Raw genomic sequence first — 8,698 nt, 5'->3', positions numbered from 1 at the left:
CTAGCCAGGCTCTTGCATGAGACAAAATTGCTATTGTTTAACAATTAAACTCCATTATCCATTGGTTGATACTCATTCTGCATAGGTCCACGCGCTTAGCACCATTTCCTCCTGGGGTCACCAATGTTTATTTGCTAATTAATAGCATTCCATGCAATGAACTAGCCATTGCAAGTCATTAAAAGCATGCACACCTCTCATCTCCTATTGGTTGATACGTATGTCAAGAAACAAGAAACAAGGTAGAAGTTAATGCACCGCGCCTAAGTGTTTTGGGACTATTCGGTTTTCGTAAGATGACTTACACACCTAGACGGAGGGAGTAGTATAGACATGTAAACCGGAAAGTAGTATTTGCCTTTCTAGAGATTTCAACAAGTGACTAGACTTTGGATCAAAAAAAACAAGTGACTAGGCTACACTGTGTGCAGTGCCCCCTCCCCTCCGGTTTATAGGGCTCAAATCTCAAATCTCATGAACCAAGGCATTTTGCGATTGGAGGAATGTATCTCGTACTTTACAAAACTACCCTAGTTAAACTCATGCATTATTTACGTAGTTCTCTCGTTTTCCTCTCCGCCTTGGTCGCGGTGCACAATATTGAGGCTAGCCATAGTGGGAGTAACTTAGGTAGTAACTTAACACATCCCAAGACAATTTTGCTTATGTGGCAAGTACTTAATGAGGAAAGAGGTGCTTGTGGTAACATAATATGTTACTGTAACATAGCACTTTCCGAGGCAAAATGAGTCTATGAGATAATAAATGAAGCAATCTATGATACTACTACTATGTTACTTTGCACTATGGAGGTAGTAACTTACACTAGTGTCATATGCACGACACTAGTCTAAGTTACTCCCCACTATGACCAGCCGGAGAGAGTGCTTTGATACGTTTTAGTCTCATGACTAAAAGTAGTGGGACTAAAAATTGTTAGCCTCATCCATGCTTGGATCCAAATACTAAAGAGACTAAAATCAAGTTAATGACATTTCAAAGCATCCGGGCCCGCGTGCCATCCACCAAATCACAGCGAGGTGCTACAGTCGAGACTCACCTATCACCCCGGTGTGGCCGTCATGACCCGTCATATCACAAAACCCACACCTTTACCAGCAGTGGTAAGGTGGCCTCCAAGTTGGACTGGACGAAGCAACCATCATTTCATTGGAACGCTCGTTCAAGCCCTTTCTTCCCTTTCTTGAAGAAAACCTCACTCCAGGCTAGTCACTTCTGCCATTTTTCTTCTCTACCGACGAAGGAAAGGTGGGCGAATCAGTTATGCTGCTATATTTTCATTCCAATAATCTTCTTTTTGCAAAGCACCGACCGATTCTCACATCCTATTCTTTTCCCGTTTTCATTGCGATTGTGGTTTCCTTTCAATTGCTTTTTGTTTGTCAGTTCATTGATGGATCCTAGAGCACTAGGCAAAGAGTTGCCAGCGGACAACCCACTGGAGACAGCGATCTCCAGGAAGCGAGCACCGACCAACGAGTTGACCATGTTGGCAGGCCAACCCATGGAGACGAAGAACTCCAAGAAACAAGCACTGGCCAAAGAGTTGAGGACGTTGGCGGACGAACTCCTCAAAGAAAGTTGGAAGAACAGCAAGGGCCCCACCATGCCTACCCCAGGAGCTCTGATTGCCACTTATGTGAGGCTCAAGACCGAGTTTGAGGAGATAGTCGCGGTTATGAAGCAGTATTCCCCTGGCAAGGTGATGGCCCCCATCGAGGACGAGGAGATGGCCCCCGGAGGGATGAGATCCCCCGGTGAGCTGCACAAGGTAAAAAATAATGGCTTATTACCATAGTTGTGGTTTTTGATTATTTGCAATATGTGCTTGCTTTTTGATTATTTGCAATGTGCTTGCTAATATGTTAGTGTTGTGCAGGTGCCGGTGGTTGCCTTGATGATTCCGATGTCGTGGCCCGTCCTGTTGGCATCGCCCCGGAGATCGATTCCGATACCGCTGTCCATCCTGTGGACATCGCCCCAGAGATCGATTCCGATGTCGCGGTCAGCCCTGTGGACATCGCCCCAGAAATCGATTCCCATGCCGTTGTCCGTGTTGTGGTCATTACCCGAGAGATCGATGACAAGAAATAGTTGGTCGTGCTAATCCTTCAGGTAGTTTGCATTGCCCTGTGTTTAATTACCAGAACAATGCGTGTTATCAAACCATCTTAGGGCTAGTGCACTATCTTGTGTGGGCGGATCTTGCTACTTTTGTTTGATAGTGAATCATGCGATGAATCATGCGAACCCTCTCCGAGTTATGGAAACAGATGTATCCTCACCAGCTTTTGATGTAATATATGGCATGCTTAGATGTAAGTTTGAACTATTTATCATATCAGCAGGGCTTATTTGATGATTCTTGGTGTTAGTAGGCTAGCTACTATGCGAGCTATAGTACTTGCAAAACACTCACCGAAGAGAAACGTTGGGGCTGATGAGCTCGTGGTATGCTTATACTTATCCCTCGTCGATCGACCAATAGCCCTAGCTCCTAAAATTGTAGGCTTAGCGATCGATCAGACAATAGTCAACATACATTCAGGCCTCATTTGGTTCATAGGGTAGGAAAATCATAGCAAAAGTACAGAGAACGTGCAACACAAAATCATAGCAGTGCAGAGATGTGCTCCCTCCGTTCCAAAATAGATGACCTAGGCGGGCTAGTTTGGCCTAGTGGGTTTCAGTGATATGACGTAGTACAGTGCCGTCCAGTCTTCGCGTGTGGTAGCAGTATTGCGGGTACAGTAAGTTTTCTTGAAGAAGCGGAATTCAACAAAGTCATGATGGTTCCTTCGTCCGAACAACTTACGGTGGGAAAGGTTGGGCCTGCGATATGACCGGGGTAGACCAGGATAATTTTGTGCATGGCAGGTGGACCAGGATGGTCGACGTCCCACATGTCGGCGAATGAAAGTATTCTTTCCGATATAGAGGACGAGCAACAAGTATTCATTGTTTATTTTTGATGAAAGCTATTGTCTCCATTGTTACTCCTTGACTTTGTCAATGCCTCTCTCTCCTCCACATAAGCGGGGACTACTTGCTATGCATGCAGCGGGCAGCTGGCGTCTTGAGGGGCCAGGGCGGTGAGAGCGGGCTCCGGAAGCGGTCCGGACTCCAGCATGGCCCACCTCACATTATCACCATATATTTCTTGGAGTCTGTGCGCGGCGGGCGGGTGATCTCTTATCCCTCCCCCGTTTCTTTCTTCTCAGCCGACGCCCGCCGAGCGATTAGATTTCGGCTATTGACGATTTATTCAATTACGGTCCCACATGTCAGTGAAATTGAAAGACAACACGTGTCCCCTTTGGTGAGCGGCGTGCGAGCCGGACTGTCGGGGTTGCGACGCATACGAGTCATAAGTGTGCCGCCTTTTCCTTTAGAACTTGCGAAGCGTAACATTTTCGCGCGATCGATCGAGAGAAATCCAGAACAAAATGACGAGGGCGGTGCTTTCCCACTCGTTAGGCGGGCTAGTTCGAGTGATATGACATGCTACAATGCCATCCACTTGCTCCATTTTTATGTAAGCAAGAGTTTACACTCGTACGCGGGAGGAGTGCGAAACACCGCGAATCTGATTTTGATTGAGGGATAATTGTTCCCTGCCAAATAATGGAGGATTGTTAGCGATTATAGCATGATAGTTAGGGCATCTCTAGCGTTGGCCCACAAATTTACACTGGCATCTGTCCGAGGACACTGATGGATGCCATTCGATGCTGCCCGCATACCTTTCGACAACTATATGAACTAACTGGACGAAATTCGTGCAAACAAAGCAAATTTCAAATTAACCGGATGAAATTCATTACATTTCGAAAACTTTTCCTACAAACTGGACGAAATTCATTACATATTTCGCACAAACCATATTAAACCTACTGTAAACCTAATCTAAACGATCGCCGACGCCCGACCACCAAGTCCGGCCATGAACCTGAGAAAGCCGGCCATTGCCTTTTCCTCCTCCTCATCCGCCTCGATAACCTCCTCTTCCGGCTGGAGCACAAGGTTATGAAGATTTCCGCCTCCACATCGCCATCAAGCGGCTAATAGGCCGCCAATGTTTACCCCACCAAGCTTGGCGTCGACTGAGTGAAGTAGCGGTGGTCTTCCCGGGACCAGAGCGGCGGCGACCTACCGTGTACTACTCTTCCTCGCTGCCGGCTGCGCCCGCGCACGCGCGCTTCGTGGTCATGGCGGCGGAGGGCGGCCCGGGGGGTGCCGGCGATCTCCTTCGTTTGCTCCTGTGACAGTACGTCGAAGAGAGCTTTGGAGCGCGCCCGGAGCGGAGCCGCCGATGTCCCTCGTCTGCTCCTGTGACAGTACGTCCAAGAGAGCTCCGGAGCGCCACGAGGCCATGGTTGAAGTGGTGCCGACAGAAGGAAGGGACCAGAGGAGAATAAGTGTGGGTCCTTGGCTATGGCTGGGAGCTGGGGCTCAAGTTAATATAGCGGGCGAATGGCAATGAGCCGCGGCAGACGGATGGACAACTGGCACCAGAGTAGGTTCGTCGGGCATGAATGCGGACGCTGCTTTAGTGACTTAACTGCAGATGCGATTGGGTGACTGACATGTGGGCCCAACGGGCGTCTGGCCCGCATGTCAGTGACACACCAATTGCACCTGCAGTTAAGTCCAGTGAATGCGGCATTGACATTCTGGAGAGACGGTGACTGTTTCAGGCGCATGCGGACTATTTGACTGGTCAACCATAGAAATACGGAGCTATACGCTGAGCCAGCGACCGTATAATCACCATATCTCGTATACAATGATCAAAGTGAGCTATCAAGACAAGTGCGATGACCACCAATGCATTTTACTCGGTAATAAATGACCAGGATTGAAGGGGAATCCTAATTTGCTTCATCTTCTGTCCTTGAGCTCTTGACAAACCAATGCACTATATGGTTGTCCGGCCACTCCACCCCAGAGCTCTCACCAAGCGCTGTTCATGCCACCGCGTCGCACACTAACCGGTAAGGCAGCGATGGCATCCCGCCGCGCCGAGTTCCTCGCTGACCATGAACGCACACAAAATGATAGGGAAGCAATGGCATCCCGCCGTGCCGAGTTCATCGCCGCTCGCGACCTCACAACTATGTGGGAGGATTTTGAAGATGCCAAGGCTGAATGGGCGGTAGAGCAAGAGGCGGCCAAAGCCTCACAGAGGGAGCGGAAAAGTCAGAAAGCACTCAAGAAAAGAGAGTCCCACCGCCGCAAGAAAGAAAAGGATGCACGCGCTGCTGCGGAGAGGTCGACGGAGATCCAAGCACGGTGGGGTGTCGCCGACAAAGCTGGGAAGGAGAACGACGGCGTCTGGCCAGCATGTGAGAAGTAGTAGTACTAGTAGTAAGTGTGTGTGTCTGTGTCTGAGTACGAGCATGTACGAGTACTACTAGTTACTACTGTAGTTTTTAGAGCAAATTACCAGTACATTAGCCTAGACTAAGTGGAAAAATTCCTATCCTATGCATCAAATGGCATCTCTTTCTCTATAGGAATTGAGATGCATGTCATCTCACTTCCTATGATTTTCATATTCCTATCCTATGAACGAAAGGAGGCCTCTGTTGGAGTAAATACGGTAGCTAGTTGTACTGCTGGTATAGTAGTTTTCTTTAAGAAGCGGAATTCAACGAAGTCATGATGGTTCCTTCGTCCGAGGAACTTCAAAGTGGGAAGTGGGCCTGTGATTTGACGGCTCATTAGTCATTGTTACTGTGGCACGACGACCTGGGTGACTCTCCCTTGGAGTTCTGCGTGCATGGCAAGTGGACCAGGATGGTCGACGTCCCACATGTTGGCGAACGGAAGTATTCTTTCCGATATCGAGGAGCAAGGAAACCGCGTGGTATAGTATCACTGCTGATTGGTTCACAAAAAAATAGTATCACTGCTAATTTATAATTATTTTTTATATTTGATGAATGCTAGCGTTTCAACTCTTACGATGAAGGGTGCCAAACACGGCACGTGCTGGATGTCCCACACGTCAGCGAAAGGCATGGGACATGAACAGCGTGGTAGAACCCAGCGTAAAAAACAACATGGTAGAGCGTCTCCACTTCTTCCACTTCTGGGTCGGAGACCACACGTAGTAGTACTTAGCTGTATGAATGATACAAAGTGCGACCTGGAGAGAAAGACACGTCTAGTTGGAAGGTCTCGGGGCATACACGTAAACAAATATAAAAGTTAATATGTGCCTCCAACTAATATAGTAGTGGTAGAGTACTTAGACACGTACTCCATAACATCACCGTGCATTGCACGTACAACATTTAGTGGTAGTACGTAGTAAGAGACAAATGCCGCCCAAGAGTTCCCTTCTTGACCTACTTTTGGGTGTTTGGTAGAGTGTATGGAGGGTGCACGAGTCCACACTAGTTTAGCACAAATACACTAGAAGCATGCATGAAGAGAGCATGCATGAAGAGGGGTGTTGAGTTGAGCATGCATGAAGAGGGAACAACTATACTGAGACGAGAACGCAACCAAACACACCCTGTATGCCACACATGTTCATACCATTTGTGCCTTTCTACTTCACTTACTGCGCTACATTACTCAGGTTCGTACGTCTACTCCTGGGTACATGTCCATCTCGTAGTTCCAGTGCCACGTGTTCTTCATATAGATGGAACGATCGTTGCATAACACGTGCGCCTTGATGCTAGATGTCTCGCGTGTTGGCAAAAGGATGAACAAAGCTCACGTAAAAAAATTAGAGTGGAAGAACATAGATTCCGGACGACCGAGAAGGAGCAAGGAACCTCGTGGTGGAGCGTCTGCACTCATAATATTTAATATTATTCAGCGATATAAAATTAACCAATCATCTCCACAGTGGACTGGAAGAGTACGAAACACGGCAGCCCAGTGTAGTTACATCATACTAGTACATGGCTAACCCACGCTATCACCATATTTCTTGGCTTCTGTGCGACACCTATCTCTAGTAATCCAGCAGCCTGCATCACTTCTCCCTCCTCGTCTCTATCAAAGTGCGGCGGGCTGGCGTTTCTGCCGTCTATTGAGGTCGGTTAACTATCACATGTTAGCGACATGCCAAGAGCATTCTAAAAAAAATTCCTTTCACGTTCCATTTTCAAAAAGAAAAAAATCCTTTCACGTACGAATTTGCCTGTATGCTTTGAGCAACTTGCATGTCCTATACTGCTCCTGTTTGATACTCTAACTTAGCTAGAGGTTAGACTAACTCATGACTAACCCTGATCTAACTGTAGCCAAAGAGGTGTTTGGGTGACAGGGTTAGATTGACAATAAATGCACTTCATGGAGAGAGAAAAGTGATTTTTCAGTGGTCCCAATGAGAACTATCTCCGGTTAGCACCTCTTGGGTGGGATAGTTTTTTTGGTGGATTCGATGCAACTTGCTCCAATTTAAACCCTCATGCTTGGATACTTTAGGGCTATTTGAGCCCCAACTAGGTCAAACTAACTCTAACTCATGGATCCAAACAGGGCCTATGGCCTGTCTCGACGCGGAGCAGTCGCGTGCACCGGGAAGCGGCGCTCTCTCGGCCGTCGCGCCACTTCAAAGCCGGTGCCAGTGAGAGGTCACCTCCGCTCTGGCCGAGCATTAATGCGGCACTGACGCTCCAGGTGACGCTGACCGTTTCACGTGGGAAGCGCGCGCTGGCAAGGGAGTATAGGTTTTGAACCGTTTCAGGTGTAGTAGTAATGGTAGTTTGCAAAACTACTCATTTATTGCACTCAGTTTCCTAAGAAATTGTGGTAAAAAAACGTTACTCCACAGCCCGCTTCCCTTCTCCTTCCTACTCGTGATTTACGTGGCCATGTTAACGTGGTTGTGTCAAAAAAATGTCGCTTCCTGCTCGTGATTTGCATTATATAATTACAAGCAAGATTCTCGTGCATTGCACGGAACATCAATATGCATTTTTTTACAAAACACCTGTTGTGATTGACCCATGCAGGAGTAATCCCATGTGTAAAAACTAATGATATCTCGAGAATTTTATCGGAAAACTGGTATCTCGAGAATGTCATCGAAAAAATGAAAGATGAGAGATAAGGCGAGGAGGAGTGGAGCGTGGTGGTGACTGGTGGTCGGAATGGGCGGAGGCATGGGGATGCACGGCGCTGGCAGGCGGCAGCGGCCACCATGCATGCTAGATTGTTCCAGAGACTTATTCCTTTTTTAATTGCTGAGCAATGAGGTTGCGGGAGATAATGATGTGGAGAGAGGTGCGGGTATCTTTTGTAAAGTTATCATAGTTTGCTTCCTATCCGTCAGATATAGATCATACAGTCTGTATTACAAGATGGCAGGCACACCATCATCGCCAACTCATTTTTTTATAAGGGTATACAGATGATAAGTTTGCTGACTACTAAAGTAAAGTGGAATCTGTCCATGTTATGCAAGTAAATAAAGGTGATTGTTTATCATACGGGTAAGGTTGGATGAAGGGTGGTAGGAACAAATGCCCCACCTAGAGCATGTGTGTGTGAGATGGAGTCTTAGTGTGTGTGGTGTGTGTGTGTGAGAGAGAGAGAGAGAGAGAGTGAGAGAGAGAGGAGAGAGAGAGAGAGATGGAGTCTTAGTTTGTGTGTGTGTGAGAGAGAGAGAGATGGAGTCTAAGTGTGTCTGGGGGGTGCATGTGTGTGTGTG

The sequence above is a fragment of the Triticum aestivum genome, chromosome 1B (assembly GCF_018294505.1).
Source record: "Triticum aestivum cultivar Chinese Spring chromosome 1B, IWGSC CS RefSeq v2.1, whole genome shotgun sequence".
In the NCBI taxonomy this organism is placed as follows: Eukaryota; Viridiplantae; Streptophyta; class Magnoliopsida; order Poales; family Poaceae; genus Triticum; species Triticum aestivum.
Note: the sequence above shows the minus strand (reverse complement) of the source record.